Source organism: Macrotis lagotis, chromosome 5, assembly GCF_037893015.1.
Source record: "Macrotis lagotis isolate mMagLag1 chromosome 5, bilby.v1.9.chrom.fasta, whole genome shotgun sequence".
NCBI lineage: Eukaryota > Metazoa > Chordata > Mammalia > Peramelemorphia > Peramelidae > Macrotis > Macrotis lagotis.
Genome location: NC_133662.1, coordinates 139,726,693 through 139,754,166, shown reverse-complemented (window position 1 = coordinate 139,754,166; position 27,474 = coordinate 139,726,693). Strand labels below are relative to the sequence as shown.

Below are 27,474 nucleotides of genomic sequence, written 5' to 3'. Positions count from 1 at the left end.
AAAATGGTTTCTTATTTTGAGAAGTTTGAAGATCTTGGCAATTTTCCCCATTACCAAACAGATTAATCATCACTTTCTATAAAAGTCATGTTGTGAAAGAAAAAAAAATCCAAAATAAAAGAACCATGATAAAAATGTAAAAAGTGAAAATAGTATGTTTGATCTACAGACTCCATCAGTTATGTCTCTGCATATGGATAGCAGTTTTCATCATGAGGCATTTGGAATTGTCCTGGATCATTGTATTTCTGAAAAGAGCTAAATTGCTCATAGTTGATCATAGTACGATGATGCTGATGTTGTATACTATATTCTCTTAGTTCTATATACTTTGCATCATTTCATATAAGTCTTTCCAGGTTTTTCTGAAATCTGTCTGCATTTCTTTTTTCTGTTTTTGCAAGGCAGACAGGGTTAAGTGGCTTGCCCAAGGCCACACAGCTAGGTAATTATTAAGTGTCTGAGGTTGAATTTGAACTCAGGTACTCCTGATACCAGGGTTGGTGCTCTATTCACTGCACCCCTAGCCACCCTCTTTTTTTTTTTTAACAATTTATTCATTTATTTTCACATTACTAGTGTTGTGAAAGTAAACATAACCCCACCATCACCACCACCAAAGATAGAGAAACCTCAAGAGAAATGAAATGAGAGGGGAAAAAAAATGTTTCCTTCAGTTTGTGTTCAGATACCATTGACTCTTTCTCTGGGATGGATAGTATTCTTTATTCTAAGTCCATCAGAGAAGTTGCTTCAATATTTTTCCCTCAATTGCTGTTATTAACTGTATTACCCTCCATTCTATTCCTCCCCACTCCTCCCTACACTCCTATCACTCTGTCCCTCCTCAGAAGTGTGTTGTATCTTACCTACCCTCTCCCACAATCTTCCCTCTTTTCTATCAACACTCTTCCTCCCCTCCCCCTGTCCCCTTTCATCCAATCCCCTTCCTCTCCTTTTTCCTCTAGGGGTCAGATAGATTTCTATAATATATTGAGTGTGTTGTTATTTCCTCTCTGAGTCATTTCTGATGAGTATGAAGGCTCACTCATTTCTCCTTACCTTTACCCCCTTCCACTCTATTGCAAAAACTTTCTCTTGAATCTTTTATGTGAAATATCTTAGCCCATTCTACCTCTTTTTCCCTTTCTCCCAGTACATTCCTTTTTCACCCATTGACTCCATCTTTATATTTTATTACACCATTATATTTAGCTCTCTCCTGTGTTTTGTCTATGCTCCTTCCAATTTCCCTAATAAATGAGATGGTTCACATGAGTTCTCAGTGTCATCTTCCCATGTGGAAATACAAACAGTCCAGCATCATTACATCCCTCATAATTTGCCCTTCCTGTCTACCCTCTCTGTGCTTCACCTGAGTCCTGTACTTAAAGTCCTATACTTAAACTTTCTGTTCAGCTCTGGTACTTTCAACAGGAAAATTTGAAAGACCCCTATTCCATTGAATGTCCATCTTTTACCCTTAAAGATGTTCAGTTTTGCTGGGTAGTTAATTCTAAATTATAATCCAAGTTCTTTTGCCTTCTGGAGTATCATATTCCAAGACCTTTGAGCCCTTAATGTAGATGCTGCTAATCCTGTGTAATCCTGACTGTGGTGTTAACATATTTGAATCATTTCTTTCTGGCTGCTTGTAAAATTTTCCTCTTTGATTGGGAGTTCTGGAATTTGGTTATAATATTCCTGGGAGTTTTTTTGGGGGGGGGAATCTCTTTCAGGAGATGATCAGTGTATTCCTTCAATTCCTATTCTATCCTCTGCTTCTAGGATATCAGGGAAATTTTTCTGGAGAAATTCTTTAAAATTGAAGTCTAGGCTGTTTTTCTGGTCATGACTTTCAGGTACCCCAATAATTTTTAAATTATCTTTCTTGTATCTGTTTTCCAGGTCAGTTGTTTTTCCAATGAAATGTTTCACATTTTCTTCTAGTTTATCATTTTTTTTTGTTTTATTGATTTTTGATTTCTCACAATGTCATCAGCTTCCTTTAACTCTATTCTACATTTGAAGGAGTTATTTTCTTAAGAGAACATTTTTATCTCTTTTCCCAACTAACCAATTCTGCTTTTTAAGGCATTTTTCTCATTGATCTTTTGGACTGAATTTTTGATTTGACCCAAACTGGTTTTTAACATTATTGTTCAAGTGTTTTATTCTATCTCCTTCACCAAGCTGCTGACTTGTGTTTTCATGATTTTCTTGAATCACTTTCATTTCTCTACCAAATTTTTCCTCTACCTCTCTTGTTTTCCAAAATCTTTTTGAGCTCTTCCATAGCCTGAGACCAATTCCTATCCTTCTTGGAGGCTTTGGATACAGAAGCTTGGACTTTATCCTCTTCTGATTGTGTATTTTGATTCTCCATGGGATCAAAGTAATCATCTATGGTCAGATTCCTTTTTTCCCTTTGTTTACTCATTTCCGAAGCCTATTTCTTGTTTTTAATATGCTTCCTAAGCTTTTGAGTGTTTTTTGGTCCCCCCTCACCTCAATTCCTTCAATGTCTTATGAGATATGCTCTGGTTTGCAAATGACCATAAGCACTGCCTTCTGCCCTGGAGCTGTGAGGAGGGTCCTTGCTCCTCTATGACACACCTGAATCTGAGTTTGTGAAAAGTCACTGAATCTTGCCCTAGGGACAGCAGAGAGACCTCTGCAGTCTCTCCCCAGACCCTCACCATCTGTGGGCTGACTGTTCTGGAAGCAGGTGCTAGGTGGCTCTGTAGCTTCTCTAGGGCTGCCCTGAGGCCGGCACTGGCCTGGACTCAGAGCTCACTCTCATGTGGCAAAGAACTCTCACTGACCTTCCAAGTTGTCCTCAGCATTCCCTGGACCAAGAGGTCTGGGAAATGCTCCTGCTCCAAGGACCCAGGTGGATGGCAGGCTGTTCCTGGAAGGCTAGAGCTGGTTTACTCCTACATGAAGCTGTTGCAACCCAAGCTGCGCTGTGGCAACCCCAATCCTGGTGAAAAAGACCATTCCCGCAGATCCACCAAGTGGTCTTGGGTTGGAAAATTGCTTTACTAAGTCCAGAATTTGACTAGTCACAATTTTATGGAATCTGGAGTTTTTTTGGGTAAGAGTTTCTGGGAATTCTTACTTTCATGCTGCCATCTTGGCTCCACCGCCTACTTGAATTTCTTATAGCACAACAGTATTCTACATTCACATGCCACAACTTATTCAGTCATTCCCCAATTGTTGGGCATTACCTCAATTTCCAGTTCTTTGCCAATACAAAAAGCTGCCATAAATAACTTTGTATGTGTAGGTCCTTTTCATGATCTTTCTGGGATGCAGACCTAGTAATGGTATTGCTGGATCAAAGGTATGCAGTCTGACTGCCCTTTGGTCATAGTTCCAAATTATCTTTGTGGGTCAAGGGCTATTTTATTTTTTTCTTTGTATCACTGGTACTTTATACCGTGTTTGGCAATATTAGGAGTTTAACTAAAGTCTGTCAAAAGAATGAAGGAATGAAACTGAGCATGGCAAAAAATACATTAGAAAATAGGATTAAAGAATGAGTAAGACCAAAAATTTGTTACCCAAAGTTTTGTGATTTTCTTCAAGAAAAGAATTTTGAGGAAATAAGTATTAATGAAGTGCCCTACTATTTGCTAGATGTACAATTTCATTTGCTCCTCAGAAAGATTGTTTATTCTGTTCTAGGGTCAATAGGGAATTATTGATGATCTTGATGGGGGAATGATAGAATCAGAACTTGTGTTACTTTTGTCCATGTCCTCTTATAATTCTGGTAAAGTACTGAAACTCTTCTATATAGTTTGATACTGAATGGATGTCACAGCATCCCTTTTTCTTGTTGCAAAACTAATTTATCTTCCTTTTTGTTTATACATCCCCTTAGATATCTCCTACACAATTCTTCATTGGTAGCATGTCATAGCCTAGTCATATTTTCTTGATACTTCTGATTTGCTCTTTGGGTCACACCCAATTTTAATTCCCCATAAACTGTAGAATTTCAGGACTCGCAGCAATAGAGCAACACAATATGGCTAAAGTCTTTAAAGAGTTCAATAAGGTTCTTCAAATTTAATCAACCTATACCTAGAAAGGCAGAATGGTGTAGTAGAGAATAGAGTCCTTAGTCCAGAAGGTATGTGTCTAAATCCTTCTTCTGATCTGCATTGGCTATGTGATCCTGGGCAACTAGGTGGAGCAGGGAACAGTGTGCCAGACTTGTTATTCAGAATAAAAATTTTAAAAAATTAAAAAAAAATTTAGGATGACAAAACCTGCCAGTTCATTTCTACAATAGAAGAGAACTATATTCCTATCTCTTCTTTGGGCCAACCTGAATTCAGGAAGACCTGAATTTGAATTTGACCTCAGATTGGGTGACTCTGGGCAAGTGATTTAATTGCACTAAACCTCAGTTTTTTCTATCTTAAATGGAGATGATGATAACCCTTACTTTTCTGGGTTTTTTGTGAGAATCATAAAGATAACATATGCACAATATTGCAAACCTTAAGGGCTATATAAATACTAGTACTGTTATTGTTATTATTATTTAACTTCTCATTGTTTTAAATCTCTAAACTCGTTTTTTAGTGCATTCCCCATAATCATACAACTAGTGAGGGTAAGAGAGGCACTTCTCTCCTAAGTCTAGCCTTGTTATATCCTCAGTGATTACCACAGTATAATGCACATAGATTCTTAATAAATGCTTATTAACTGATTGACTATACCTTCCAGATCAGTTTCTGTTTATTTACTATGCCAGTCTTTTGAGTAGCTTAAAAACTCCAAATTATCATTTTTATCCTGAATTTTCAAAACATTGTATTCCTTCTCATCTTAACCAGCCCACGACCTGAGGCACAATCTGCTATGAACTAAGAATTTCTCACAGAATAGGATGAGGCTTCTTTCAGCAAAGGAGCAGTGAAAGGCTTCATATAGAAACCATTCTTCCACAGGAAAGGACTGGAAGCTCTGGTATCATAATATGGAGCAGGAACCCTGCTACTTGAGATGCAAGGTATAGAAAAGAGAGAACAAAAGTGGGAGGTTGAGTTCAAATAAGAAATGTGACTTAGTTTCAGAAAGTCATAAAAGTATGAGGAAATATTGTGTAAAGAGAGAGGCAGAAGCTTCATATCCAGGAAGAATATGGAGGATCTGAATTTAATTGAGGATCTGGGACTATTTGCTATCTCTGTTATTTTGAAATTGCATTTATTTGCTATGCCTGGGTACACAAGCCCCATCTTCAAGCCTCCCTTCAATGATCATTAACCAGACAGCTTCCATTGTAGGAGATACCAAGTCCAGTACTGTTAGTCCCATTTGCACAATATGTTTTACTTTAGTGAAATATTCATATATTAATAGATATTGAATTAGTGAACAAAAATATCAGCATAAAAAAATCTCAGTTGTCATACAGTTGACCACAGTGAGCAAAAATGAGTAGTTCCAAAGTGTATCTGAAGTTACAAAATATTTTGTTTCTTTCTTCCTTAGATGTTTCCTGTAGCAGTGCATTCCGACTTCTAGTTAAATATTCTCCATTATTTTTGATTTGTCAAAACAAAAACTATTGGACCTATGATTTTTATTGACATAGAAAAATCCCAATGAGGAAACTTTCATGGCACTACATTGAACTCACAGAGATGCTACAAGTGATTTTAACCTATGTAATAAACAGAACTGTTGAGTATTTATTTTGTGCACTATAAAAAATTATTGAGATATAAAGGCCACCAGGCACCTAGAAACTTTGGGAACTTTAGCTAATTTGTCTCTAAGACTTGAGTAGGGTTACACAGTCAATATGCAACAGAACTAAAATTTGAATCCAACTCTTCGCTACTCTAAGGCCAAAATTCAATCTCATCTGCCAAGCTGCCTTCCCCACCAAGGTTATGAAAATTAAATTTTAGCATTTCTAAAGTTTTTATAATGAGTTAATCAGCTTACTGAAAATTAGGTATAAAGTTGAAGGGAGGCTAATAATAGCCTCCAAACTGTAAAGAATGTGCTAAATCATTTATTATTGTTCATTATTATTGTATGTGACCAATTATTGAATGAATGAATATCAATAATTAGCTATTTTGTTTTCATAAAAAACATTCCAAGAACAAATAGACTTTAGTTACATCAGGAAGTGTGTGGGTTAGGAAATATAAAGAACTTTCAAAAGCGTCCAATTATGATTACTCTGAACCATTTAAAAGATAGGGCCACTTTTGAAGTTTTTTTTTCTTTTATGAACCAACCAGCTATCTTTCAGGAATGATTCAAGTATAGTCCTGCTTAGAGCCTGAGGCAAGGTGAGATGAACACCCTCCTAGCCCTATTAGTCTATGATATGATCTCTAATAAGGGGGTGGATTTTTTTTAACATCCAGTCAACTTGTTATCATAACAATTGACTTTAAGTATGTAGATGATGATATTATAAGTTAATGTTTCTCTTGAAGTAGCTTTCACCAGGGGTGAAGAATTGCTTCTTTGCAATACTTAAGCTGGTGTAACAGGTATTCCTTCACTTGGTCTTATGCTGGAGACACTATCAGATCTATCAAAGTTATTAATCCATCTAGCCACTAGTGCAGTATTTAGTAAATAATAATTTTATGTACTGGTGTTGAAAAGAATACAAAAAGGTAAAATATACAACTTGGAGAATTAAAAATCTCCCTAAATCTAGACACTAAGTTCTGAGATGCCTAATATTAAATCAGTGCTAATGACACAGATAATATTGGTATTGATTTCAGGTGTGTCCCAATGCTAAATCCTATACAGAGAGGACTTATATAGATAGATCCCGTCTTCCCAGAATTTATAGTTTAATATATATTAATGATGTAGATAAATAATTTAAGGACAGAATTAGTAGAATAAAACACTACCCTAAAACAAAATGTAATATTTGAAGAAATTCATGGAGTGAAGTCTACTTTAGTTAAACTTATAAGTTGATGAAAACCTGAGGAAGTTTAGGGCACCTTCTAGTGTATTATACCTTGTAGACTGATCAGAGTGAGTTAGAGTGTTCACTCAGGGTTACCTGAGCAGACCTGTGGACAAATCAAATGTACAGGAAAGTTTGGTTCTCTACTCTGGTCTCTATATAAAATTAACAAAGGATAAAAGGAGATGCTAATTTCTCATAATTCTCTACAACTAATGACACTACTGTGTGTGGTCCACTACTTTATCACCAAAATAGGTGACCCAGGAGAAGAATAACAATTAAAGCAATTAGAATTCAAAGATTTAGTAAGATTTCCATTTGCTATCAAAATTCATAAAAAGAACTGTAAGGGATTGTTGTGTGTGGGAGCACTGTAAACTTTTATCACTTGGTGTCCTCGAGCACCAGAGTGTTGTTTTACTGGTTGATTGAAGAGTGCCACAGAAGTGGGAGTGGATCAGGATATTTAAGAACTTGTATTTGGTTTAATAAATGGAGAACTTGAAGAACTTTCCATCCTTGTCTCCTGCCTCTTCAACATTCGCCTGGGTAAGGATAAGCTAATCAGAAGGAACCTAACAAGAAACAATTCAGATAACATCATTTACTTGCCCAGTAAGAATTTTTATTCTCCACATTTTAGGAGCCTGTTTGGAAACTGTTTGAATAAAGTAGATAAATGTCATGCCCAACCTAAGCTAGCCCTAATTTACTAATTTACTAATGATTAGATAGACTCTTAGTCCTGAGGCTTTAGGGACAGGGGAAGATGGATAATGCTTTTCTAAAAATGATGGGGTCCAAATTATAAGAAAAGCATATTTAGGACAGTTATATTTGGTCATAGGATCACAGAATCTAAGTTTTGGAAAAGATTTAGGAGGTCATCCAGTCTTACTCTTTTTTATAAAATAAATATATAAATTTTATTTTTTTCAATTACAAGCAAATGTAGTTTTCAACATTCATCCTTTTACAAGCTTTTAAGTTCCATATTTTCATATCATCTTCTCTTCCCTCCCCCTCCTTATGGCAGCAAACAAACAGATATAGGTTGTACATGTACAATCATTTTTAACATATTTACTTATTAGTCCTGTTGTGAAAGAGTGATTAGAACTAAGAAGTAAAAACCATGAGAAAGAAAGGAAAAAACATAAAAGAAATTTTAAAAAGTGAATATAGCATGTTTTGCACTGCATTCAGACTCCATCATTTTTTCCTCTGGATATGGGTGGCATTTTCCATAACAGGTCTCCCAGGATTATCCTTAATCACTGAACTGCTGAGGGGAGGGGCATCCATCATAGTTGACCACCTTACAATGTTGCTGGGCATGTACAATGTTCTTCTGATTCTGTTCACTTCACTCAGCATCTGCTCATGCATGTCTTTCCATGATTTTCTAAAGTCTGGCTGCTCATTATTTCTACAATCTTACTCTTGCCTGAGCAGCAAGGTCTTCACAACATTCTTGATGCATACTCACTTAGGTATTGCTCAAAGACTTCTAGTTATGAAAAATGCACTATGTCTCCTAGCAATCGATTTCATTTTTGGACAACTTAGAAATTACCTCCCTTGCTCCTAGTTCTTCTCTCTGGGACCAGAGCAAAGAAGGTCAATTCCTCTTCTGTAAGGTAGGAATGGGTGAGACTGACAAGTTTCTTCATATACTTGTCTGTATTTTTAGCACTTAGCTAGTCCCTTTTTCATAGTAAATATTTCATAAATGTCTGTTGAATTGAATTTATTTCAATACAATGTCTTCAAATACTTGAAGACATCTATTATGTCTCCCTTAAATCTTCTGTCTTCTAGAAGACTAAATGTGCCCAGCTCCTTTAACAGATTTTAGTATGACATGGGTTCAAGTCCCTCATCATTTTGACTGCCTTATTCTAAATAGTCCTAGCTTTTGTCTACTAGACTCTTTCCTCTCTTCAGAATGTCCTAAACTCAAGTCAATATGACAATGCAGTGAGACTCAACAATCTACAGGAGCTACTCAGAAATCTAATTTAATATACTGTGTGACTAGAAAAATTAGATTTTAACTAATAGTTTATTTCAGAAAATTGTTGTAGACTCATTTTTGTCAGTAAGAATCCAAAGCTCAGGACATACACAGAGATTAAGAAAAAATAAAAAGGAAGTAGTAGATATTTAAAGCTTTATCTAACTCAATTTGAGTCTTCAAAACTACTTAGACTCAAATCACCTTGATATGACCATGTGGTCAGGGGCAAATGGGCTATAATTTGAAGGATAGAAAAAGTGATAAGTCTTTCTTTCCCCTACATTTAGCAACAAATACTCTACAAATGGATGGCTTTATGTTGAGCATTACCACCACATCACTAAAAGATGAAAATAACATATCACATACAAATCACAAATAATTCAAAGGTATTTAATAAAGGCTGTGATACAGATGGCAAGATTTCAGATGGATGGTAAGCACAAGAAACACAGTTATCTCCAAGGCCACCTTAGGTGTTTCCATCTAGGGATGAGCTTGTCCAGATCTGTAGAGTTCTTCAATCTTATGCCAACCACTGACATGCCAATACACACATATGTATCTGTATAAAAGTGGCAAGCAAAATTATTTGACAGTAGTACAATTTGAAGATGGGTTGTTCTTGCCTCACTTTTGATCAAGACATTCTTACTTTATGATATGGTCTTAAGTTTGAATGTTGATTATTGGCAGGGTATAGTGTGGTTCATCTTGTGAATAGTTTTGTAAACTCATGATTGGTGTTTAAGAACAAACTTGATACTTGTTCTATATTTTTTATCTGGATAAGAGGTCTGTCCTTATCAGTTTCTGCTGTTTATACAAAGGTGATCTTATTAGAAGCAACCAATTATCTTAGACTGGAGTGTGAGGTGTGGGATTCAGGTAGGGAAGAAAATCCTACATAAAGTTTCTTGCAAACATTACTAAGAGGAAGGAAAAAAAAACTGTTGATGTTTTAATAGGCAAGCATCATTAAGTATCTTTAAAAGAAAACTATTAACAGATAACCAAAATTGATTACATACATTGTACTAAATAGAAATGTTTCTTTTATTGAAGAAGAAAATTAATCCAAATGAAAGTTGTACTGAAAGCAGTTTCCATACATTCAAATAATAAATGAATCTATCTATTGAATTGTAAGTTCCTTGAAGGTAGGGTCTGTCTTTGCTCTCTTTTTGTATCCCCAGAACTTAGTACATAAAAGGCACTTAGTAAATATTGATTGTTTGAAAAGGATCTCAACATTTTTAGCAGAGTAGGAAATAGGTACAAGAAGGTTTAATGTCCCCAAATTCTACAGGTAGTAAGGATTAAAAGTGGAATTTAGACCCAGGTCTTCCAACTCCAAAGCCATGGCTCTTTCCCTTAAGCCATGCAACATCATACAAGTCTTATCTTTGTAAATAGAAATTTTGGCAGCTGTGTGGATAGATTGGAGAGGGGAAGCAGCTGGAAACTTTTATGAAGTTTCAGCATCCAGGTGAGATGTGAGGGTCTGAACTAGCATGTTCAGACCTAGCATGAGGAAAATTCCTTTAAAAGGAGCATTTTAAGACATAGACCAGTCCTCGAACCATCTCTCTTTAAATGAATAATTCCTAAGAAAAGTGTCTGAAAAGAATCATCACAACTCCAGCTTCCCAATCTAAGTGAATCTCCAAGTAATTAATAACCCAGGAATGCACCTCACCCCCATCATCTTTCAGGTATTCATCCAAAGACACTAATAATTCCACCTTCCCCAATAGATATACAGCTTTCACCCAATCACCTGAAAAAAAAGAAGAAACTGAGAAGCAGCTCCCCTCCTCCCACAAATATCAAACTGTTAATTTAGAATTAGAAATATCACCCAATTAGAAATATCAAAAAAAGACAGCAATCCTGAGAGGCATCAAATTGGGGTTCATGGGTAGCTTAGTTATCCCAAGTTTTCCTCCCAACTGACCAACAAGACTTTAATCAAGAGAATCAAAATGACTTAAATTACCAGTTTGACAGGAGTAGCTAAAATCAAAGGAAGGTTGAATATGTTTATGAGTGCTGTGAGGTTCAAATGAGCAAATGAATGCAAAACACTTTGCAAACCTTAAAGTACTTTATAAAACGTCAGTTGTCATTACTGTTATTATTATCCTACAGTCATTAGCCTTCCAGTTATCATTCTCTGAGCTTCATTTCTTCTGAGCTCAAGCATTGTTTATAGAGCAATACAGGAGTGTGCTAGTAAATCATTTAATAACTGGGTTATGTGAAAAAGTATGCAGATACTTTTAGATTTAAGCTGCATTATTAACACTTTCTGAAGTCTAGGAAATTCACAAAACAATAAATCAAGCCCAGATTTGTAGTGATGAACAGTCTCTGAAGTGTAAATGCTCATTCTGAAAATTTAACTATGAACTCTCTCAAAGGGATGAGTTATACTGTTCTGAGTCTGGTTTATATTGTCCAGCAAATTGTTAGGACCCCTAACTGAAAAACAGAAGTGTAGAAGCCCCCCAACTGGTCTTCCTGCCTCCAGTCTCTCTTCTTTCCAACTTGTCCTCTACATAGCTGCTAAAATAATTTTCTTAATATACATGACTGAGTCATTCTAAAGAAGAGTTTCTGAAATAAAAGAAAACCAATCCTATTGAAATACAGATCTATTTTTTTTCCACATTCAAGTTCATGGATTTCCTAACATCTATCAGTGGATGGACTGCAGGGAATGGAAAGTCACCTTTGAACATTCTATCTATGATCTAACAACAAGAACAACAACTAGTATTTATATAATACTTTAAGCTTGAAAAGTGCTTTACAAATGAAATCATCTTATTCTCACAGCTTCCCTGGGGGATGTGTTATCATTCCTACTCCCATTTTACAAATGAAGAAATTGAGGCAAAAAACTTGCCTAGGACCACAGAGGAAATGATTATCAAAGCAGGATTTGAATTTAGATCTTCCTGATTCCAGAATTGCTAGGTGGCCCAGAAGATAGAGCACTGGGTATGGAATCAAAGACATCTTTCTGGGTTCAAATTCAACCTTTATCACTTTGTGACCCTGGGCAAGTCACTTAACTTAGTTTTCTCATCTGTAAAATGGCTGAAGAAAGAAATGACAAACCCTTTCTTTGACCAGAAAACTTCAAAAGGGATCACGACCACTAAAAAGCAATTGAACTATTTGACTCCATCCATATCCATTGTAGCATCTAGTTGCTCATAATAAAGTACAAATTATTTAGATTAGCAGTTAAAGACGTTTACAATATATTTGTAGCCTAGCTTCCAGGCTTCTCACATATTTCTTTCCTTCATACTCTCTTTTAGTCAAACTGTCCTATTTGATGTTTCTCAAACTTAGCATTCCCTCTCCACAGTGGCTGTTCCCCATACCTGAAATCTATTTTTTATTTCCCTCTAACTTCAAGAAGCTCTAATTTGTCAGTCAATGTACTATGGAAACTTCTTTTAATCTGCTTTGTTGCTAGGACTCTTGCACTCCTCAAATTATTGTACATATATTTCTTTGTTTATGTATCATAATCCCTCTTCCTGAGTAGAACAGTAAGACTCTTGAAAATTTGTTCTGTTTTTGTATCCCCAGCATCTAATATAGTACTTTGTAAATAGGAGATGCTTAAGAAATTCTTTTTGACTTGGATTGTGGACCACATGGCTAGTAAGTAACAGAATTGAGTTTCAAACCCAAGGTCTCTAACTTCAGATCCAATATCCTTTTGTAACACATCATAATTACAGGTAATAAAAATAGTGGTGAATGGGATTTCATTTCTTGGTGGAGCAGAGTCAATTACCTTCATCCCTAAAATTTCAATAATTACTGAGTAATTATAACAAATATTAGTGTGCTATATTACAAAAAAGTAATCCTAAATCCAAACTACCAGTGGAGAGTTACAAAGGCAACATTATTATTGATCCCATTCCTGTTTCCCAGAAATTCCTCTTCTCATTAGCTCTCATGTATTTCTCTAGTTGAATTATAAATTCAAATGGAACTTTACTTTTCTGAATCCAAATACTGTCTTCATCCTCCACTTTTGTGAGTGAAAGAAAAATTACAAATTAGCAAACTATCAAATATTTTTTTAAAAATATAGCACACATCCAAGATATCCTGAAATTTCCACAGAATGCCTTAAATCTAGTACAGATTATGCCCAGTCTCCTATCTGTTCTTCATTTGTAATACTATATAATAATTGAAGCTCAGAATAATGACCTCATGTATTGTAAGATCTTGAATCATCTTCAGGATCATTTAATATTTTTAGTTTAGTTTTGGTGTAATGTTTCTATGTTTTTGAAAATTGGTAATCAACAAAGGGAACTCTTAAAGGGAACTCTAAATTAACTAGGGCATTCAATTTACTGGGACACAGTATTCCCTAGCCATTTTGAGTAAATGGGAGTTCATTGTATACTGATTTGCTAAGCTATATTGGCTAAATATGAGTTGCTGACAAACACTTGACTGTTACTGCAATCAACTTTAGTGAATGTATAGTGAGAACCATTAAGGAAAATTGGTAACAATAGGAAGTAAAATTGGTTCCTACAATTGTAATGCATAAAATGAAAACAGTTATATACTCTCTGCTTCTTTGAAATGGGAAGTTTCCTTGAATGGAATGCAGCCATCCATGGGGAGCTGTCCACTGGTAGTTAATTTATGCCGAGGAACATTGGTCCAGAATGCATAAAAATATATATGGGTCTGCAAGAAGCTGAATGCTGAAAATCATGTTGACTCTGCAGAGCTCAATGGTGTTGTCATTGATTCTTTGCATATGATCCAGGTTCTGCCTCTTGGACTGGTCCCATAGTTCAGAACTAGTCCCTGGTTCTGCATAAGCAACCCAATGTTTCTGTCCCCTTCCTAGAAAAGAACTTTATTTTAAATTAATTACTTAATTAATTTTCTCACACCCATGGGTGTCCCACCAGGGTCTGTCCTAGGCTTTCTTCTTTTCTCCCTCAATAGTACATCCCTTTATGTTCTCATTAACTCTCATGTATTTAATTATTGTCTCTATGCTGATGATTTTCAAATCTACCTATCCTGCCTTAACCTCTTTGCTGACCTCTAGTCTTGCATTTCTGTCTGCCTTTCAGATGTCTAGTATTAGATGTTGATTAGACATCATAAATTCAGCATATTGTAAAACTGAATTCATTATCTTTTCTCCTAGATTTCTCTCTTCCTCCAAATGTCCCTATTATTGTCAAGGTTGCTACTATCTTTCCAGTTCTCCAGGCACAAAATTAGGAGTCTTAACCTCTTCATGCTCTCTAGCCTCTGCCCCCTAAATTCAGTCTCTGGCCAAAACCCATTAATCTCACCTTTGCAACATCTCTCAATAGGTCCCATTCTCTCTTCTGATACTATGACCACTCTGTTTCCTGCCTTTGTTTCCTCACCCTTGGACTATTGAGTCAGCTTGCTTCAAGACTCTCCCCATCCTATTCATTCTCCATTTAACCATTACAGTGATTCTGATAAAGTATCTAATCATCTTACCTCTCTTTCAATAAACCCCAATGATCCCCTGTCACCTTTGGGATCAAAAACAAAAGCTTGTTTGGTGCTCAAAGTTTTTCAGAAACTAGTCTCCTCCTACTTTTTCAGTCTTCTTGCAACCTACTCCCTGCCATGTATTCTTTGGTCCAAGGACACTCCATGCTATTCTATAAATTGGACACTCCATCTCTTGGCTCCCAACTTGTCTCCCATGCCTGGAATGTTCTCCCTTCTCATTGCCATCTCCTATCTTCTCTGATTTCTTTAATTTCCAAATAAAATCCCATCTTATATAGGAAGCATTTCCCAACCCCTCAATCTAGTACCATCACTCCATTAATTATTTTCCAATTATCCTATATATATGATTTATTTGTACATATTTGTTTATTGTACTTTTGATCATACTAGGAGCTCCTTCATAGCAGGGATTGTCTTTTGTTTCTTTTTATAAACACGGTTCTTGCACATTTGGGGAACTTAATAAATGTTTATTGACTATCTCTCAGTCAGTCTTCTCTCAGCGCATCTTCCAGATAACAGACTAAGAGAATAAGTTGCAGAACTGCATTGATAGAGGTGACTTCCTCACTGGAAATTCCCTACAATGATGAAATCATGAAGTTGCTTGGATATATCTATCTACTTGGGAGTTCATAACTCTTAAAAAAAGACTCTCTCTCTCTCTCTCTCTCTCTCTCTCTCTCTCTCTCTCTCTCTCTCTCTCTCTCCCACTCCCCCCCCCCCCAACACACATTGTTTGAGAATGAGAAGCTGGCCTTGGAGCCCAGAAGTCCTGTCTCTGACACATGCTGGCCATGTGATCTTGGGAAAATGACTTAGCCTGTCAGTAATCAGGGCAACTTTCTTTGGAGAACAAATTGTGGTAGAGGGAGTTTCGTTATTCAGGAGCTTTTTTAATTCATGAAATCATACAGTGAAATTATTCACTGAGTTTGGTTCCTTATTCTTACCTTCAATTCATTCCTTTTTTTATTCTCAGTTTTATGCTGAAAATAAATGACATCACTCTACTGGCTGATATAAAGGCTTAGCCCAAAGTAGAACTAAGGAACTAAGGTTTCTTTCCAATTGGGCTTTTTTCCCCCCTAGACCTATTTCTTTTTTTTTTAGGTTTTTTTTGCAAGGTAATGGGGTTAAGTGACTTGCCCAAGGCCACACAATCATGTAATTATTAAGTGTCTGAGTCAGATTTGAACTCAGGTGCTCCTGACTCTAGGACTGGTGCTCTATCCACTGCACCACCTAACTGCCCCTAGACCTATTTCTGAAAGTTCATTTTTTATTTTAAAAAATACAGTTTCTGTGGGAATAAAGCAAAATAAAATCATGTTGATAATCACAAAGTATAATATAACTAGTCTTCATTTATTGGAAATTCTGTCAATTTCTAGGGATGTCCAATCTTTTAACTCCTCTGGGTACTTTTGCAACCTACACTACCAAGGAGCACAACAAGCAATGCAAAGGACACCACAGTAAGGGACCCTGTTGGATACACTTGATCTGGATAGTAAGGGAGAATTCAAAATTAAATAAAGTATGATTTCCAAGCAGTTGCAGCAGCAGCAGCAATTTAAAGTTTAGCAGTGTTATTAAAGATAAGCACAAGCAACCCTACTGTTTTTTTCTTCATTTTCAAAGAGGACCAATAATATCATGTGTATTAATTGAAATTAAGTGAAGTAGAGTTGCATGAAGACATAATTTTCTTCTCTTGAGTCATCAAAGTCCAATGGCAAGATAAACATCAATGATCTGGAATGCAGTAGATGACCTTGGTATCTTGGATGTCTAGTTAGACACCTTTATGGCCATTGGAATACATTTTTCATCCACCTGTTCTCCTTGGGGGAGGTCTTCATATACTCTCATACACAACCTTCTAACTCAACAGAAAAACCCACAACCTGATTTGGCCCATCTGCCAGAATAGTTTTACCAAGGTGTGACTGCCACTGTGCTGTAACCTCTTGGAGACACAGGTGAGAATTGGGTGACAGGTGTCCATTAAAAATAGATGAACAACCCTGAAAAGGGCTTAGCAAATCTTCATACCAGAGGTGCTAGTCCTTCAAATTCACCAACAAGCAGGCTAATAATTCCTTAGTCCCTGTGAATATTGATTAATATTCTATGGAATATCTCATCCAAGTAAATTCACATTATATTTAAGTATTATGTTAATCAATCAACCCACAAATATTTATTTATATACAATGTGTCCATTAATTAATAATATATGGCTAGGAATCAGGAAGATCTGGGTTCACACTTCTGACACAACTACTTTTAGGTAACATCAATGAACACTCCTAATCTAGGTGAACAACAAAGGAAATCCAATGGACCAAAAACAGAAATAATGATTATAAAATTTCCCCCATAACAATTTATCATGGATGTATTGCTGAACCTCTTAAAAACCTCAATAGTCCTAGTTAGCCATATAATGTCTACTTTATTCTCTGCTAGGATGCTTTAAGGATACTTGAGTTAACATGTATTGTATCATATGAGTTTCTTGAAGAAGTCAGTGTAGCAAAGATTATAGTCATTTGAGAGAGAAGATAAGGAAATTTTTCATATAGGAAGTGAGATTATAAACTGAATCTTGAAGCATGAGCAGAGCGTCAACAGTACCAATGCAGAGAAAGAGCATCTTAGGCAGAAGAACCTGAGTATAGATATAGAATGCTTGCTTCAGCAGCACATATATTAAAATTGGAACAATACAGAGAAGATTAGCATGCCTCCTCACAAGGATGACATGCAAATTCGTGAAGAATAGAACTAGGGAATTATGGGATATGTTTGAAATAATCTAATTTGACTAGAATTTAGATTCTGTATAAAATATTAGGGTCTAAGAGACATACAGTGCTAGGCCAGAGAATTTGGATTTAATTATGGGGGGGAAAAGGTCTGTTTCAGTGGAAAGAGTACTAGATTTGAAATCAGGGGACACTTGTTTGAATTATACTTCTACTACCTATTACCTATTTGAACTTGAATAGACCCACCTGTCTAGTCTTCAATTTCTTTTGTAAAATGAGAGAATTCGATTAGGTCACCTATAAGGTTCCTTCCATGTCTAAAACTATGATTCAATATAGCAGTACTGATTATTTTTGAGCAAAGACCATAGCAATAACTGTATATCAGGAAATTTAATCTAATAGAGATGTGAAGAATGGACTAGAGAGATAAGGGACTATATAGGTAGGAGATTCAGTTATGATGCTGAGAGATAGTGGAATGGAAAAGGGAAGAATTCAAGGGACATTACAAAGGTAGCACTCATAATGTAGGGTTTGAGGGCTGAGAAAAAGCAGGCCCACACAGAATCTTGAGGAATGTGTTCATTTAGGAAGGAGAGGAATTTTCAAAAGAGACAGAAGAAACAGAAAGGAAGAAAGTAAAGTTTCATTAGATTGCAATCTCCTTTAGAGCAGGGAGCGTGCCTTTCTTTGTATCTCCAGGGCTTAGCAGTGGCAGAGGCATAATAAGTACTTAATAAATGCTAGCTAATTGATTGACTGATTGATCATTGAAGCCATGGGGGAATTAACAGAATCAAAAACTTCAGAGAGATAAAGGAGGATGAGAACTGAAATTGTATTATATATTCAGGTAATGATTATTGGTTTACTTGTGTTCTATCCTTTTGATTTTCCATCATTTGCTTATGCTTCTTGTCCTTTGAAATGGAAAATCATTAAACTGAGGCCCGTTCCAGGTCCAGCTCTTCCATGAAGTGGAAGTGGCCTTGAGTTTAACATTTAATTTCTCTGTGCCTTGGTTTCATTAAATATTTTAAAAGGCTGAATCAAATTGATGAGCCTTTATGATCCTTTTTAAATCCAAGATTCTACCAATTCTCAGTCTCAGAAGAGACCCATTGCTTAAGTATGAAAAAATCCAGGCTTCTTTAATAACTTCCTTTAATAATGTGTGCATGTTTGGGATGCAGTTCTGCTGGGGCTTAAGTTGCCTGAAATTCCACCTCTCTGGCTATACCTGACTTCCAATCTTTTGAGATCAGCTGCCTGGTAACTTGGGACATTTATCAATTATGACCAAAGGAGACAAATTAAATAAGAAGAATGAGAATCTGTTGTGCCATTTGACCTTTTGCAAATTCAAATAGGTGGTCAGAAAAAAGGTGTTATCAAAAATCAACCTTCCTTCACTTGGGAAAGGTTCTCTCTGGCAAGCATTTTTGACTCTGATAACTAATGAAAGATTATGAGTTAAATGTTAGATTATGTTTTGCTAATATTCTATTGTGTGAAGCTGGGCAAAACCACTCTCTAACTTCTGTGAGTTTCCTTCAACCATTGAATAAATTTTTTTAAAAAATCTATCTAGTAAATAAAATGGGCTTTAGGATTGTTATGGACCTGAATTAATAAAGAGTCTAGGTAGAGGTTCATAAATTTGTGCTTGGAGTCTGTCACAAGTAAGTGAAAACCATCAGAATGAGATCATAAAATATACAGGAAAAAGCCTTTAACCTTTATGAAAAGGAGAATCACACTTTGTAGGAAGAGCCAAGCTGCAACCATGGTATTGATGAAAAGTATTATGTAGGTAAAAATGGAACACTGGACAGGAATGAGAAAGAATACAGTGAGAATCTTCTGTAACAATAGAGATAGAACCCAGGAGGTTTTTTTTTCTTTTTTCTTCTTTTTAAATTTAATTTAATTTTTATTTTATTCTATTTTTGGGTCTCGGGCATGTAGTTTATTCTTTTTAAAGAAAGATTTTATTTATTTTGAGCTTTACAATTTTTCCCCTAGTCTTGCTTCCCTACCCGCCCCCCCCACCCCACAGAAGGCACTCTGTTAGTCTTTACATTGTTTCCATGGTATACATTGATCTAAGTTGAGTGTAATGAGAGAGAAATCATATCCAGGAGATTTTTTTAAAAGATTTTTTTCTATAAATCTGTTTGAGAGGCTACAAGAAATAGGAGTCAGAAGATATGAATTCTAATTCTGACTCTCACATATACCTAGTTGATTTTTTAATGATTTAGACAACCCCAGGTAGTCTAGCAGACAGAACATTAGAAATGGAGTTAGAAAAAAGATATGATCTTGTCTTCCTCAGACACTTAGTAGAGCTGTGATCTGAGCAATCACTTAATTTCTCTTTGCCTCAGTTTCTTTACCTGTAAAATGAGAATAGTAATGCCACATACCTCCCAGGGTTGTTGAGAAGATGTAATGAGACTACATATATAAAGTGTTTTATAAAACACTTAAAGTGGAGCAGCTAGGTGGTCCAGTGGATAGAGCACCGGCCCTGGAGTCAAGAGTACCTGAGTTCAAATCTGGCCTCAGACACTTAATAATTACCTAGCTGTGTGGCCTTGGGCAAGCCACTTAACCCCATTTGCCTTGCAAAAACCTAACAAAAAACCCACTTAAAGTGTGATATGAATTCTAATAATATAATAATATATAATATTAATACTATTATTATAAATTTCAGAGATGAGTTTAGACCTGCATTGATAGAAAGAATTGCCTCACTGGCAGTTTCCTGTTCTAGTAAAATTATAGGTCCAGTCCAAATCCCCATAAATATGCTTATATATGTATAAATAATATACATGTATATATACATTTTTCTAAGCTACTTATTAGGTCATAAACTCTTTGAAGATATAAGGTGAATTTATCTCTGTTTAGAATTTACTTCCTCAAATATTTTGGAATTCAAATTAATGTTTTGAAAAAATAATGGTGTGCTTCTTATCAGTGTGGGTTGGTTCATAGATTCTTAGATGCAACAGTAAAGGGTGTGTAGTTCCTATCTTGAAAGGTTATTATCCTGTGATTAGAATAATATTGCTGGCAAGCACTATAAAGCATGGAGATTATCATACTCCTGGTATTTGTGACTCATGCCATAGCATAATTCTAAACAAACATTGCAAATGGACAAAGAGTGAACCCAGTATTGAACTGGAGGAGGAGGAAAGCATGAGAACCATTTGCAATGCCTTTAAGAGATTGCAAAATGCTTTTAATGAGCTAAACCTCTTCCCGATACTCGTCTTTTTTAATAACATCTTTAACAACACATTTTTTTCCTTTCTCTCTCTTCTCTCCCCTCTTTCTCTTTCCTTTCTTTTTTCTTTCTGTTGCTCTCTCCCTCCCTCCCTCTCTTTCTTCCTGCCCTTCCCCTCCTCTTTTTTTTTTTTGAATTTTTTTGAGGATGGGGAAGACATAGAGAAGCTTGTAGGCAATAAGGAAGTAGTCAGTAGACATGAAGATATTGAAGACAAACAAGAGTGGGAATGATAGAAGGGGCAAATTGCTGCAGAAGAGATGAAAAAATTGGATCATTCGTCTATGTAGAAGGTTTGTCTTGGCATTGAGAAAGATCACTTTTTCTTGTGAGTCAAGGGTAAAGAAGGAGATAGTGCCAGAAGGCATCTCAGTGAAGTGAACTAAGCAGGAGAGAAGAGGGAGCTCTTGAGGAATGACATCAATTTTTGAAGTGAAATATATGAGGCAAGGTTCTTAATTGCATGAATAGGGAGAGAGGGAGCTATGGTAATTTTGAGAGTGATGAAAAAGTTTAGAAAAGCTGTTGTGGTGAATAAGATAGTCAGGGAGGTGTATGTAAAATGATTGCTTTCCATGGAGAAGGATCAACTGAAATTATGTAGTATAAACTTGTACTGAACCCAGCCACCATAATTTTGTGACTTTCTTCTTTTTCATTCTTCAGCACATGAGTAATAGTAAAAGCAGAGAATGGTGGGAGTAATCCAAGGTTGGGATTTAGGAAGACAAGTTCTTTTTTAGCATAAATGATTAAGACACTAGGGAGAAGAAGACAATATAGAATTGAACTGGTTCATCAAGGGGTAAAGATGGGGAAGGGAAGAGAGTGTTTAGAGCATAGAGTGAAATCTGGGAAAGAATTAAGGCGTGGAATGATTGGAGGTCACAGTGAGGATGAACAGGGTTAGGCAGGGTAAAGAAAGGGGAGAAGTGGAATTATAGCAGATTATGAACAGATAAAGGAATTTCAGAGTTTATAAACATGGGAGTGGAGCATTTTTAGATGACAACAAGATGAAAGATATGATTATATCTGTGTGTAGCTGAGATGGATTGAAAGACTTGATCATGGGAAATGAGTAAGTTTAGAAATTGGAAATTTAAGGTTTTTAAGGAAGTATGAATATGTACGTTGAAGTGCCCTAGTAGGAGAGTAAATGAGTAATTCATATATAAATATATGAATAATATATTCATATTAGCATATAATCTATAAACAAGAACAATTCATATTAAAATAAACCTGAAAGGAATTTACCAAATGATGGAAGTAGAGGGAAAACCAGGCAGTAGTAGTGAGAAGCAAAGAGTAATACAACTTTCCCAACATGAACAGTGAATTGGGAGGTATGAATGAAGGTACATCAGATGCTGCTTAATCAGGAAACCTGTGACATTAGAAGGGAACTAGGTTTCAGTTAGTACAGTGTATATAGGGAGTGAGAAAGGAAAAAGTTTAAGGTGAAAGCTCTTTTGGTAACTAAGATGCAGATATTCCAGACAGTAAAGAGAAAAGGATAGGTAGCTTTAGAGTGGGATCTTGGAGGGGATATAGTGAAAGGAATGGAAACTTTCATTCCAACCCCCCCCCCCCCCCATCTGGCATCCAAATGTGTGATTCAATATCCACCTCTTGCTGTACCGAACTAATTTGTAGCTTCTGATTAGAAGAGGGAAAGTAAGACTCAACCTTCCATCTGACCTAATACTTTCCATTTCCTGCTACAGGTGTCCCTTGAAGGAAAATGAAGAAAGTCAGCAGGGAGCAGTGGATTTCATTTCTACCTTCTGCTGCACCTATGTGGATTTGATTTCTACGTCCTGCTGTACCATCTCCTGCCTGAACTATCCTCCTTTGGGAAGAAGACAAGCGCCTTCCACTTACTGATTAGTATCACACTTGGGCATGCCCTACATATCCTAGTGAGTCTGAACGCCTGTTGTTCACCATCCAAACCCCATTTTTTATACCTCCCTTTTGTTTCTTTCTTATCCCCCTCAACATTCCCACTCCAAAATGCCAAACTAATGCTACCCATTCCTTCCACTTTACCTTCTGAAGTGTCTGTTTCACAGGCAACAAACTTACCTTTAATTTTAATCATTTCTTTTCCCATTCCTTCCATCTTCTAAGACCTTCCTGTTGATGGCACTGCCTCCTTTACGATCCTCTTCAGTAATGACTGCATTTTAACTCACTCCTCTCTGTTCATTTGTCAAGGCAAGAGAATTGGGATACTTCCTGCTCCCTCTTGCCACTTCCAGGTCTTTTCCTTGCCTCCAACACTCAGTAAACCTTCCTTAATCCATATTTATCATCCAATCAAGATTTTGTCTACAAACCTCCAGCACATTTTCTTTCCCTCCTCAAGTACCTGACTTGCAATATTTATTACCTCTGTAACTCTTGTTCTTAAAATAGGGAATTGTAACATATATATATATATATATATATTATATATGTGTGTGTATATAGATAGATATAGATATAGATAGATACAGATATTCCCTCAAAAACTCTAACTGCAAAAAAAACAAACAAAAAAATTAACTGCTCTCAGTTCCTCAACCTACTTACGTCTTCTAAGCTATTTCCTCTGCCCTACTTCAACCACACACAAAGAATCCTTGACCTTGTCATCTCTCACAGATGTACCACCTCCATGTTTAAGAAGTCTGAAATTCCCTTTCTCATCAGTATTTGAACAATGGACCTGGAGATTTAATTACTGGGATGGAGGGGGTATGATGAAGTGGGAACAAATACTGTTGATATACAATGAACTGGTTCCAAAATTAGAGAAGAGAAGACTAGATTGCTAAATTGCAAAGTTCCTTTTTAATAACTGTGAGCTTCCTAAAATAAAGGACCATTTTTTAATATATGGTATGGCTGTGAATAATGAAACATTACAATCTCTAAAAGACTAGAATGGAAGATACAATGAAAAATAGAGAGATTATATAATATGACCTGACCACACACATGAGGAATTATTCTAGAGAACCAATAGAAAGTATATCATCAAAGAAACGTATTAGTGAAAACAATGGATCAGTCATATAATGAGAATTAGAGATGAATATTGGAGAGCTCATAAATGCCATTGATATTCTTGCATTGATACTGTTCAAAAGAATGCAAAAAAAGACATGAATCAAGTTGAGTGAAGTCCCTGTATGAAACTTATAGGAGGACATGGACAAGACTGAATAAACAAGGCTGAACTATGGTTAGAATCATTGAATGAAGAACCTGTATTGATGAGATCACACATCTATTGAAGTATTGGAATATTTAACTGATATAGTTTTCTGAAGTTTTTCATTACATTTGAAAAAAAAGGATCTTTCTGGAAAATATAAACTCAAATTCTTTTACCTACTTATATTTATAGTCAAATTATGTCAACAACACTTTATTAAGCACCTACTATATATAATCACCTAACAAACAAAAAAAAAATCTCTGTCCTCAAGGAGCTCACAGTTATAAGAGAGACAACAGAAAAACATCATGATATATGTGTATGTGTAAACACACTTGCATATATAAATATATGTATGCAAATGTATATATACTTATATGTGATAGAATGGAAATAATCTCAGAGGGAAGGTACTAAGATTAATGAAGACAAGGAAAAAGGTTCCTGCAGGAGATGAAACTTTAGTTGAAACTTGAAAGAAGCATAAAGAAGTGTTAAAATTTTCAGGTTCAAATCCATTTGAGAGGAAAATTAAGAAAATCCTAACCATAATCTGATATCTAGTACCTCTTGTCCATTACGATTTTTCCTTTTTCAAAGACTCAAGAGGCTCTCCAGTGCTTTTTTGGATGAAGCCTAAGCTCCTGACACTAGCATACATGATCTTTAATAATCTATTCTAGTTTTACTTATTCACTGAAATTCCCCCCTTGTCTTGATTCATGTTTTTTCCTTTGTTTAGCAAATCCTTTCCTTCCTTTCTATATCCAGATCCACAAGACCTCAAGGTCAGACTCAAATCAAAACCCACCTCCCTTCCTGACAACATTCATCTTGCATGGCTAAATTCAGTATTTCATTTAACTAATAATTGTTTGTATTGTCCTTTATAATTTCTGTATGTTTGATAGTTTCATAGAGGTAATACTATCCTCATAAAAGTCTCTAAATTCTTTCATGTCATGTCAGAGGTTCTTGTCATATTATTCAAATATCTAACCCTGCTGTCTATAGGATAAATTACAAATTCCTCACGAGATCTGACATTTAATGATCTTCACATTTTGACTGCAACCTGTCTTTTAAAGAATTTCAAATGATTCCTGTGGAGCAGCTAAAAAATGGATATTTCATTTACATTCTGCTGTGACCTCCTGTTATCAATCATAGGCACTGACTCCCAAATAGTGTTAAAACCTAAGAGTAAAGTATTCTGGTAAACCAATTCACACCAAGGATAAATTACACTTCCTAGATGGTCAGTCTTCCTGAATGCATTTACATTTTAAAAATAGCAACTTATTAATCAAAATGCATCTCTAAATGGTATATACGACAATGTGAAGTGAAGAATTTAAGACAGAGTGAAGAAAATTTGGGGACATTGAGTGGGGTCAAGGAAATGTTATGATATCCCATAGATAGTAAAGTAAGATTGCCCCTCCTTTTCCCATCTCACTGGTCTGAAATGAAATATTGGTATAATTATTCCATTTATACAATATTTCAATGCATATTATTCTACTGTACATCACTTGGTTATAAGGGATTCAGAAACTGATTTTTTCTTTAAAAATATCTGGGGAGGTAGTAGAGAGAATTAGAAATGTATAACAAATTAACAAAGAGTAATGAATAGAACGATGGGCCTGGGAAGTTCAGGAAGATCTAGGTTCAGAGCCCACCTCTGACAACTTTGGGCTATATAATTCCTAGCAAGTTCCTTAGCTTATCTAAGTTCAGTTTCCACATAATTAAGGGCAGTAATACCTGTAGCACCCATCACACAAGATTGTTGTGAGGCACAAATAAGATAATCTATACAAAGCCTTTGCAAATCTTTTTTTTTTTTAGATCTTAAAAAATTTGTTACTCTGTCTCTCTCCCTCTCAACTCCATCATAGATAAGAACAACATCTGTGATATATACATACTTAGACATGGGTATAGACACAGTCATAGGCATAGGTATAGGCAAAGGTATAAGCATAGACATAGACAGACATAGACAGACATAGGTAACATAGACATAGCCAGGAAACCCATATTTCTATGTAATTCCATTCTGTAGTTCTTTCTCTGAAGGAGGATAGCATCTTTATTCATAGGTTCTTCATAATTGATTTGAATTTTCACATAATTCAGAAAAGTTTAGTCATTAATAATTACTCTTTGAATATTAGTACTCTTACCATATGGAATGTTTTCTTGGTTTTCCTCATTTCAATCTGCATCATTTCATGCAAGTTTCTCCATGATTTTTCTAAAATCAACCTGCTCTTCATTTTTTACAGCATAGTTGTGTTCCATCACGATCATATACCATAAGTTATTCAATCATTGCCCAATTGATTTTTTCTGGCTCAGCAAAATAATTTTTTGTAGTTTAACTGTAGTTAAACATTGAATAAATAGATTAGTTTAGGTAGAATTGTCATTTTTTATACTGGTTTGGCCCACTTCGTATTTCTCCAATTGTTTAAATCTATCTTTATTTGCATATAAAATTTTTATAATTATGTTCATATAGTTCCTGGATAAAATAATTGGTGGATAAAATATCTCTTACTATCTCTTCTTACAGTGCTTTGTTGGTGATATATAGAAATATGGATGATTTTTGTGGGTTTATTTTAAATCCTGCTATTTTGCTAAAGTTATTCATTGTTTCAAATTTTAGTTGAATGTCTAGGATTTTCCAAGTATATTATCATATCATCTACAAAAACAATAATTTTATTTCTTTATTTCCATTCTGATTTCTTCAATTTTTTCCCTTATTGCTACTGTTAGCATATCCTGTAAAATTATGAATAACATTAGTGATGATGGGCATCTTTGTTTCACTCCTCTTCTTATTAGAAAGCTTCTTGCTTAAACCCTTTACAAATAATGATGATGCTTTTAGGTAGATTCTTCTTATCATTAAAAAAATCATATATATATATATGCTTTCAAGGAATGAGTGTCATATTTGTCAACAGTTTTTTCTGCATCTATTGATATAGTCATATAGCTTTAAAATTTTTATTATTGATATAATCAATTAGGTTAATACTTTTCTCTATATTGATTCAGCACTGTATTCTTGGAATAAATCCCACTTGGTCACAATGTATAATCTTTGTGATATGTTGCCATAGTCTCTTAGTTAGTATTTTATTCAGGATTTTTGCATCAATATTCATTAGTGAAATTGGTCTATATTTTTTTCTGTTTTTGACCCTCTTGTTTTAGAAATTAGCACCAAATCTTTCATGAAGGAAGTTTAGTAGGACTTCTTTATCTATTATTTCAAATAATTTACTTAATATTGGAATTAGTTGATCTTTAAATATTTGGTAGAATTCACTTCTAATCGAATCATCTGTTCCTGATGCTTTTTTTCTTTTTTTCTTTTTAATTTTTATTTACTTAAGGCAATGGAATTTAAGTGACTTGCCCAAGGTTACACAGCTAGGCAATTATTTAGTGTCTGAGGTCAGTTTTGAGCTCAGATCCTCTTGAATTGAGGAGTGGTGCTCTATCCACTGCATCACTTAGCTGCCCCTTGATCTTTAAAAAAAATTATATTAACTAATGATTTGTCAATTTTATTGTTTTTTT

At 35.4% G+C, this 27,474-nt stretch overlaps 1 protein-coding gene and 1 non-coding gene across 2 annotated transcripts in view; one reads left to right on the top strand and one right to left on the bottom strand.

Annotated features, from left to right (window-relative positions):
* The window catches only part of AKAP7 (A-kinase anchoring protein 7), a 296,088-nt gene that overhangs the window by 256,065 nt on the left and 12,549 nt on the right, over positions 1 to 27,474 (bottom strand). The gene's annotated exons all lie outside the window — the stretch shown is intronic.
* LOC141490272 (U6 spliceosomal RNA) lies at positions 17,272 to 17,373 on the top strand. The gene has a single exon (XR_012469127.1). It is a non-coding gene; the product is annotated as a U6 spliceosomal RNA (small nuclear RNA).